The 10,706-nt window shown below is 37.6% G+C and overlaps 1 pseudogene; it reads right to left on the reverse strand.

Moving 5' to 3' along the window:
- Positions 1–8,067: 8,067 nt before the first annotated feature.
- On the reverse strand, positions 8,068–8,163 carry LOC118155183 (small nucleolar RNA U13; annotated as a pseudogene).
- Between the last annotated feature and the right edge of the window lie 2,543 nt (positions 8,164–10,706).

Genomic DNA, 10,706 nt, shown 5'->3' on the forward strand with positions numbered 1-10,706 from the left:
CACGGCCTGGTTCTTTAAATTTCAAGAACCTCAGTATCCTTATCAGTGAAGAATGTTAATATCAAACATTCATATAGCCTTTGCTTTATCTCAGACACTAGTCTTAATAAGATGATGTAATCTTTAATCCTCAACATAACTATGTAAGTATTTTTTTTTCTGGTTTTGTTTTCTTTTGTTTCATTCTGCCAAATGGGAAAATTGAGGTACAAAACTATTAAGTAGTATGCTGAAGATAACACAGCCAGTAAATGGCCAAACTGGGTATGAGTGGGATAATATGTGTAAAATGCCTGGCATATAAGTTGTCACTAGAACTATCACCAATGTCATTTCTCTTCCTTAAACCACAGGCATACCCTGCCAAAACACTTTGTTCTGAGCTTTGTATGTTCACGTATCTTTTTTTCATTATTTTCTTTAATATGGGTACAGTTTAAATTGTTTACATGAATTAGAAAGTACTACATGCATCTAACATAATCTTATCCATTGTTAACAGTAGTTGCAAACACTAAGAAGTTAACCAAAAATTAAAGACTACAAGTTTACTATTTACCAGTAAACAAAACTAATACAGAATATCTAAAAGATTAACAGGGCTGTCCGAGAAAATTTTAAATCCTTGAGCAGGATCAGACCAATCATTTTGGGATCTTAAGAACAGCTCATTTGGTAGATCTCCACGTGCTCGTTACATGAATTCTTAACAGCCGAGTTACAGACATTTAAAAATATCCAGCAGAAAACCTTTCCATGTCAGCGATTCACAAAGAGTTAAGATCAAGAATGAAGTGAAAATATATGTTCCTTGAAACGATGAAATAAAAATACTAAATATATTTTTAAATAGGTACTTTGAGTTTTATTTCCGCTTTATAAGAACTGGGAACGTAGTCTTAGCACAAATGTTTAAAGCATCAATATAAAATGGCACCAAGAAACTTACTTAGATTTAAAAGTCCTGAGGGTAAAGGAAATGTGTACTCTTTCCCTAGGCAGAAATCCACTTTGTCCCTAGGACAGGGCAGCACTGAAAACAAGCTTTTATAAATGTTGATGATGTAACCTCAATAATGTTGTCTCTGGAACATAGCCTCCTGTTTAATAACAGCAGGAAAGTGTGGGTAAGCAGAAATGTCCCAAGAAACTCATGCAGAGAACATGAGTAAGTATTAAGTTCTGATGTGGGAGCTGAAACAAAATAGAGAATTGAGTTTTTCAGAGTAAAGCTTAGTTATTATCCCAGTGAAAGAGGTAACTGAGCTGACTGTAAATAGCCCAAAAAACTGGAGATTTATTCAGCCCTGCATCTGAATACATTTTATATAACCTGGAAATGGTTTAACTATCATCAGTAAATGCTTAAAACAAACTTGACCACTGTTTATAATGTTATAATGTGATTTTTAAAAAGGAAAATGAACGAGTTTGAATAGCAAAAATAGCACAACAATAGCAACAGACAGGATTTATGTCTGTACATGGTTAGCTTTAAAGTGAGGATGTTGTATCTTAGCCTTGAAACATGTAGGCGTTGACCTAATTTCTGCTAAGCCACAAGGAAAGTGTTTTACACACAGGGAGCATAGGCCAGAAGGTAACAGGTGCTGTTCTTCGGCCTGAAAACCAAATCTCCTCATTCCTCCTCTGTCAGCAAAATCATCATATAAAGCCTGAAAATGAAAGACAGGAAAGCAGAGAATCTTTGTTTTGTTTTCCTTCAGTTACAAATTAAAGTTCATTTTTGAAAGAGCTCTTTCGGGAGGCATAAAGAAGAAGGAGAGAATGGTTAAATGTAACATCCGTCAAGGAGAAATTTTACAATTTAATGAAAAGTCTATTATTTAAAAAATCTCTAGACCATGCTATAAATAAATAATCCTATTCCTTTCCTGCCTAACTCTTTGCAAAGTTTCTGAGAATGAGACAACTTGACACATGAGAAACAGCTAGAAACTGGTATCAGGGCATCTAGAACCTTTTTTTTTTTTCTAGTAAATCTAGCATAATGTGTATTATTGTTCTTTTTTTTCTATTCTTGCAGCCCCAGATATTGAATGTAATGTGTATTCTAAAAATATCTTTCAATGGTCAAATGTGGTGCAAGTCAATTTTTATTGTGTTGTTTACTGTCAATGTGGTCCTCTTAGAGTTCTGAAATACAGCAAAAGTCCTGCCCTCACAAAGATGCCTTCCTAAAGTGGGTCTCAGAGTGCTGGAGGATGAAATTCTAGTTTTTTCACCATGAGGCCCACCCCAGACATAGGGTGTCCTTTCACTTTACATAGGGTGTTCTTTTTGTTCCTGCTGTTTCAGTAGGTAGAAAGCAAATAGTCTGCAGCCTAATGAGAGCTAAAGCAAAGACTAAGAATCTACACTGTGGTAGACTGAATAATGGCCTCCCCAAAGCTATTCACATCCTGATCTCTGGAACCTGTCAATTTTACCTTATTGCACCCAGCAGCGGGGAGAAGCAGGAAAACTGCTGATGTGACTAAGTATCTTTTTTTTTTTTTTTGAGAGACGGAGTCTTGGTCTGTTGCCCAGGCTACAGTGCAGTGGCAGGATCTTGGCTCACTGCAACCAACCTCTGCTTCCCGGATTCAAGCAATTCTCCTGCCTCAGCCTCCTGAGTACCTGGGATTACAGGTGCATGCCACCACGCCCGGCTAATTTTTGTATTTTTAGTAGAGACAGAGTTTCACCATGTTGATCAGGTTGGTCTTGAACTTCTGACCTCATGATCCACCCGCCTCAGCCTCCCAAAGTGCTGGAATTACAGGCAGGAGCCATCGTACCCAGCCTGTGATTAAGTATCTTGAAATGGAGAGATTACCCTAAATTATGGATGTGGGCCCTAAATGTAATCACACATATCCTTAAAAGAGAAAAGAAACAGGAAGACTGTATGCACACAGCAGAATAGAAGACAAAGTGACCCTGAATACAGAGATTGGAGTAATGAAGCCAAGAAAGGCCTGCAGCCACCAGAAACTGGAAGAAACAGAATGGATTCTCCCTAGAGTCTCCAGAAGGAGTGCAACGCTGTTGATTCCTTGATTTCAGCCTAGTGATGCTGATTTTCAACTTCTGGCCTCTATAACTGTCAGCGAATAAATTTCAGTTGCTTTAACAACCAGGTCTGCAGCAATTTGTTATAATAGCAATAAGAAACTAACACAGCTTTCTCCGTTTATTTCCCTTTGGCACTAATACCAATCTGTCTTTCTAGAGCTAGATCTTCAGTACATCATTTACATTTGTAGGATGTTTTTAATTCAGAATGCCAAAGCAATTTACAACCATGTAAATGGACTCAATTTTGTATCCTATGGGACATTCAAGCAATACCAGATCCTTGTAAAATCTGAGAGATGCCTGGACCACTTTATTTTGTACTTTCCTAAAAAATACATTATAATTTGAGTGTTTACAATTACCCAACTAATTCTTAGCAAAAGAATACTTCAGTAACTATTTCCACAGCCTCATTTAGAGTTAAGAGCAGAATTTTAAATGTGGGGTCGTGGCAGACAGATGGCTATACCACTGAGTTCCTCTTTCAAGCAGGACTTATTTTTCTAGCTCCTGCAAGCATCTTCAGCAAGTGGCTTTCAGCAGTCAGCCCCTTCAAAATTTGTCTCGACTGCAGAGAGCTGCCTCAGTCAAGGTCATTCCTTTGCTGAGTTAGTTCTTATCCTACAAGTGAATGACGCCAGGTTATAGAGACTCAGCCAGAAAATTGGAAAATAAATCTGATGGGCCATATATGCTCTAGAACTCCCACAGGGGTTGATTGAGACTGCATCACAATCCAATTTCTCCCTCTGCCTGATTCTGCTTCTGCCCTCTTCCTTTCAGAAGTAGTAATCCTAATAAATCACCTGCATGTCATATTCCATCTCAATATGTGCTTCTGGAAAGCCCAATCTGCATCAGATTGGGCTTCATAATAAAAACCTTTGACTGCCACAGAATCTTAAATTTAGTCTTCCTCTTTTTTTAAAAAAAAAAAATTTCCACTGGGATTGTATCTTTCCTTCCAGTTCAAAGAAAAAAATCATTTCCTAGAGCTGGCAGCCTCTCCAATTTGCTCTCTCTATATATAAAGACAAAAGACCTCTCTGAGCTACATGTAGTTTAGGAACATGGGTTGCCAAAATCTTCCTGATGTCCTATTCCCTTCCAGGTGTGTCTAGTTTAGATGTTTCTAACTTCAGTCATTCAATGGGTATTGTTGAGTACCACTTGCATACCAGGCATTATTCCATTGATACAGGAGTGATATGGTTAGGCTTTGTGTCCCCCCACCACTCCCATGTTGAATTATAATCCCCAGGTGTTAAGGGAGAGACCAGGTGAAGGTAATTGAATCATGGGGGCAGTTCCCCCATGCTGTTTTCATGACAGTGAGTGAGTTCTCATGAGATCTGATCGTTTTCAAAAGGGCTCTTCTCCCTTTACTGGGCACTTCTTCCTTCTGTCTTGTGAAGAAGATGTCTTGCTTCCCCTTCACCTTCCACCATGATTGTAAGTTTCCCGAGGCCTCCTCAGCTATGCTGAACTGTGAGTCAATTAAACCTCTTTCCTTTTAAAGTACCCAGTCTCAGGCAGTTCTTTACAGTAGTGAAAACAGATTAATACAAGTATATGTTTTTATTACACACCCAGAGTGTAGCACGTGATATATGTTACGTCAGATTTCACTTATGCCTCCCAGGCAAAGTAAAGTGAGTTCATTAGTCTAGTGTAAAACAAGTGGTGGTGGGGTCTGTGGCAAACTGAAGAAAGCATGCCACATCCAAAGGGATTGGCTCTCTACATTAACCTAGTATCAAACTTTTTGTGACCAGATAGGACAACCGAAAATTAACCACATCTTTTTGTGATGTAATATAAAGTCTAAACCATCACTTCTAGATAATTTTTTCCCCAAATACTTAACCTGAGTTAATTGATCTCTTAGGTATGAACTCTAGTCAAGAAGACAACTGGTTCCTCTTCAACAATATTGTCACAGAAGAAGAGAAAGGGAGATAGGGTCTAACCTGGAGTAAAAGTGACTTAGGTGACATAATCAAGTACAAAGCATGTGTTTTAATTGAATAAAGGCTTGAAAAGAAGATAAATGCAGGCCAGGCATGGTGGCTCACTCCTGTAATCCCAGCACTTTGGGAGATCAAAGCAGGAAGATCCCAGGCAATATAGTGAAACTTTGTCTCTAAAAGGAGTAAAATAAATAAATTAGCTAGTTGTGGTATACATCTGTAATCTCAGCTACTCAGGAGGCTGAGGGTGGAGGATCACTTGAGCCCAGGAGTTTGAGGTTACAGTGGGGTAGGATTACATCACTGCACTCCAGACTGAGTGACAGGCAAGAGCCTGTCTCCAGAAAAAAAAAAAAAGAAAAAAAAAAATGAATGTAACTTACATTTTAGAAACAATGGGGAAATTTGAATATGAATGAGTGAACATGACATAAGGAAATTACATTTTTTTCAGTGTGTTAATATTGATGTTATGTAGGAAACTGTTCTTAATAAATATGGCAAAGTATTAAGTTATTGAATTTAGAGGTAGATTAATAGATATTTTTCTTTCTAATTTACAATAAGCTTTAAGATTTCCATAATCAAAATTTTTAGCATAAATAAAAGTAGCAGCCTCTACAAAGATTTTGTCCATTGTTGTGATAGAAGGATTAAGCCCTGTGTTACTAATTACTCTGAATTTTCAAAATAGACTGGAAATCTGGAATTTTTGTGTAAGACGCTTTTTCGACTTTAGGAAAATATTAGCAGTCAAACCTTAAAAAGGCAACAAAAGAAAACAGAAAAATGTGCAGGTCTGATACAGTGCATTTGGTTGCTAAAGTTCCCATCTAGTCTTCAAATTTACCACTTCTGCTCTAAGTCCTCTGATTTTCATCTGTTTCCTTACATGTTAGCTCTCTGACTCTGTATCCCTGATTTTCCTCTTCCTCTCTCTTTGCCATACTGGCCTCTACTACTTCACTGTGTCCTTGAGCAGTTACAGCATCATCTGAGATAATCAAGCTATAGATTCGTCTGTAGTATCAGATGATTTAACAAACAGAGAATTGTTTAATAATTATCTTAGAACACTAAACATTATCCTGATGATCTAAAATAGTTATTAAACCCCATCACTTAAGATTATTAAATTGCAACATCTGTCTTCAGGAAGCAATACTATTGAATGTAATATTTGCAAAACATTTACAACTGCTTTTAGTTATATCTCATATTCTATGATAAGTTTATAGTTTTTTTCCTTATTTAATGGCTGGAAACACTTGGCATGGAGTCCTGAAGGTAACCTGAATCCTTCATATGAGAAGGTCTTAGACATAGGTGAGCTTCCTGGATGATGGGCTGCTGCTTATCCAACTGAGCCGCGTTCTCTCCAGCTCTTGTTTGCTTTATTAGCTAATTACCAAGCTGCATATTCAACCCAGGTTCCAACTATATTAAGGGCTATTTACTGGCTAAAATCAATACCCTTTCGATTAGCCACCTGGCGTGGCTTTTGGTAGCTAAGCATTATTTGGGCTTCACTGCTTTTACTCCACTGGGGAGATAGGAAAGTGCTTTGTTTTGATTTTTTACACTTACTGGCTACTGCTCTTAGCGGTAGGAGATAAAGGGCAGTGGAGACCTGCTCTGCCTTGGCAGAACCTAGGAAAAAATACATAATATTTTACTGCACAAGGAATGGGGCAAAGAAAAATGGAATGACAAACACCGACTTTACTATTTTAAGATTCTTTTTCAATTAAATCAATCTCTTTGGATATATATCTGATCCTCCAGGCACCATATTAGTCCCCAAAATACAGAGATAAATAAAATACATTCTCCAATTTAGTCAAGTTGGAGAGAATGGCATTGAAACAATAATTACTATAAAAGAATAAAAAGAGCAGAAAATAGATGTGAAACTGTGTCCTGAGATAGCATGGCAAGGAAATAATTTTCTTTCCAGAATGAAAAATGCCATAAAGGCTTTTTTGTCAGTGGTGGTAAAACCAACCAAAACTGCTCTTTTTAGTCTAGGTATTTTATTACAGAAAGAACTCATGTTCATTTTGGAAACATGAAAATATATATTCAAAAGAGGGAAAAAGAAACCAAGACCCTATAATCTGACCACTTGGGTCACAATTAACTCAGTGTTATTACTCTTAATGGCAAAAACTGCAATTACTTTTGCACCAAACTAATAACGTGCTATAAATATTTTGAGTGTTTTCTACAATATATACATACCACTTAAAAAATAATAGAAAGCAAAAGTATGTGAAGACATGGGCTTTGAATCAGATCATTCAAAACCAAGTCATGTCACTTACTACCTTTATGATCTTAGGCAATTTGCTTAATCTCTCTGAGCATTAGTTTCCTCATCTGTAATATATGAGTAATGGGACCTACCTCAGTGGAATATTGTAAAGATAAATTAGAAGATAAAAGTACAGTTCTTAGAACTCTCCCTGGGGCATATAAAGTTCTCAACATATTTATTCACCTAGCAAATATTTATTGAGCTCTCCATTCTAAGCACTTAGACCACATCAGTGAACTCAATATGGTATTTTTAATATGCCCTATAAATCCTCTTTTTTAACAAAATATCGAGAACATCATTCAGTGTCAAGAAATGTGAATCTATATCTTTGTTTTTACTGGCGACATAGTATTTTAATAGAACGGTATACCCTAATTGATTCTGCTTACTGCCTATTCAAGAACCTACAAAGGCAGTTTCTAATCTGTATTACAGATAACATTACTTTGAATATCTTTGTATCCTTGTGCAATTGATTCTTTAACATCAGATGCGTGTCCAGGCGCGGTGACTCAGGCCTGTAATCCTAGAACTTTGGGAGGCCAAGGTGGGTGGATCACCTGAGGTCAGGAGTTCAAGACCAGCCTGGCCATCATGGTGAAACCCCGTCTTAAAAAACTATATATATGAAGGCTGCCTGCGTGTTCCAAAAAAAAAAAAAGAAAGAAAAAAATATATATATTTTTTTTTTTTAAAAATCAGATGAGTAATGTGCCAACATCATGACAAAGTTTGAGGGAGGCACATCACACACAAAAGGATAAAACCCAGTCATATGAACTATAAAAAGATTTGTCAAATTGATTCTTAAGCATATATCATTTAAGTGAAATTGAGTCAAAGTTGATGAACATTTTTAAATACTTTTCTCACTCTGCCATTCAGGCTAGAATGCAATGGCTCAATCACAGCTAACTATAAACTCAAACTCCTGGGCTCAAGCAATGCTTCTGTACCTCAGCCTCCAAAGTAGCTGGGACCACAGGCCAGCACCACCATACCTGGCTAATTTTTTATTGTTGTCATAGAGATGTGTTCTTACTAGGTTGCCCAGGCTGGTCTTGAACTCCTGGACTCAAGACATTCTCCCTCTTCAGCCTACCAAAGTGCTGGAATTACAGGCATGAGCTACTGCACCTGACTTAAATACTTTTTAACACCTGTTACTAGCATTCTTAAAATCAGGAGAAGAGGATACCAGAGCTGGGTATTTAATGATAAGCAGAAGAGAGACAGAAAGAAAAGTGAGGGAAAAAAACATCAACTCAGGAAGAGGTTCATTGCCTTAAAATGAGTCTTAACATCATACTCTAAGGCAAGACATATTTTGGGTTAGTAGATTACAAATATGAGTAGCTTCAAAAGAGGACTTTGGGAATAATCTAAGATAAAAGATTAAAGAGTGCTCGCTTTGGCAGCACATATACTAAAATTGGAACGATAAAAGATTAAAGAATAAGGGTTGGGGATTTTTTTCATTCAACTCTTGAGCAGACTCTAAAGAGTTGAAGCTAAAATGTTAGCATGAACATTTTCGTGGTCCACATACTAGACAGAATTTCTAAGTAGGGCAAACAACTGTTACCTTTTAGCACTCTTCCAATACCTACTCAACCTCTTTCTGCCCCCGGGAAAAGTACAAAACTGCAGGCTATTTAATGCAAAGTCGTCGTTTTTAATTTAGCGTATGTAAAAATAACCTGCAATGATTGTATAAAATACTTATTCCTTGGAGTAAAGGGGTACCTACACAGATTTTGACTCTGTAAAAACAGTTTAGGGACTTAGGATCTGCATTCAAATGAGCACCCCAGCTAATTCAGATGTAGGTAGTCCTCAGACTACACCATGTTGAACAACCTATTCTAGACCTTTGTTACTCAAAGACTAACAGAGAGAGAGAGAGAGAGAGAGAGAGAGAGAGAGAGAGAGAGAGAGAGAGAGAGAGAGAAAGAGAGAGAGAGATCGAGTTTCACTCTGCCATCCAGGCTGGAGTGCAGTGGCACAATCTTGGCTCACTACAACCTCTGCCTCCCAGGCTCAAGCAGTGCTACTCCCTCAACCTCCCAAGTAGCTGGAATTACAGGCATACACCACCGCACCTGGCTAATTTTTGTACTTTTAGTAGAGATGGGGTTTCACCAAGCTGGCCAGGCTGTCTCCAACTCCTGACCTCAGGTTATTTTCCCACTTCGGCCTCTCAAAGTGCTGGGATTACAGGCGTGAGCCACCATAGTAGGTCTGCCTACACCATAGTAGGTCTGCCCAGCCCTCAGACCTACTACGTACAATCTGCAGTTTAAGACGTTTCCTGGATGATTTGCATGCACATTAATTGTGAATAAACTCTATTCTGTGGGCTGGCAACAAATACTCTGTGGGTAGATCCAATGAAGAAAAAATGTTCCATGAAAAATACATGTCTCATCCACTTGTGTTTTGGAGCATTACTTGGGCTTCACTGCTTTTACAGTGAATATGCAGCAAGGAGCCTTCTATCTCAAATTCCTTCTAGCATCCTTTGGCATATAAAACTCATTCACTAACATTCCAGGAGAGGTAATAAGAAAAAATGAGATCTAAATGATCTATTAGTAGTTCTCCAGGTATCTCCTTCTTATATAACAACTTCTATTTTCAATGTGTAAATGATTTTATAGGAGGTTGCAGCAAAAAAAGATTTAAACAGCTCAAAGTATGATCAATAGGTGCTAAATGAAAGAAAATTAGTTTTGGTTTTATATCACCTCAGTTTCTATTGACCAACTTTTAAATTGTAAAATAAGACTGGGCACAATGGCTCATGCCTGTGATCCCAGCACTTTGGGAGGCCAAGGCAGGCAGGTCAAGAGGTCAGGAAATCGAGACCATCCTGACCAACATGGTGAAATTCTGTCTTTATTAAAAATACAATAAAGATTAGCTGGGCGTGGTGGTACATGCCTGTAGCCCTAGCTACTCAGGAGGCTGAGGCAGGAGAATTGCTTGAACCCAGGAGGCGGAGATTGCAGTGAGCTGAGACTGCATCACTGCACTACAGCCTGAGCGACAGTGTGAGACTCCATCTCAAATAAATAAATAGTAAAATGCAGCTGAAACTAAAATAGGAGAAATTATGGCACTTTTATTTAATATTATCTAGTTAATATTTTAAGAGATGCAAAATAGGTAGAAATACATCTGATAGAGATATATATTTCATTGTATTAATCTCTCAAAAGAAACTGACTAGAGATAACCACCTTGCAGTCAAATCTGAGCATTTGTTAGGATGCCAAATATTTCATTAAATAATTAAATAATTATTTCACATAGGTATAGTAGGATTTGGAATA

Source organism: Callithrix jacchus, chromosome 6 (genome assembly GCF_049354715.1).
Source record: "Callithrix jacchus isolate 240 chromosome 6, calJac240_pri, whole genome shotgun sequence".
NCBI lineage: Eukaryota > Metazoa > Chordata > Mammalia > Primates > Cebidae > Callithrix > Callithrix jacchus.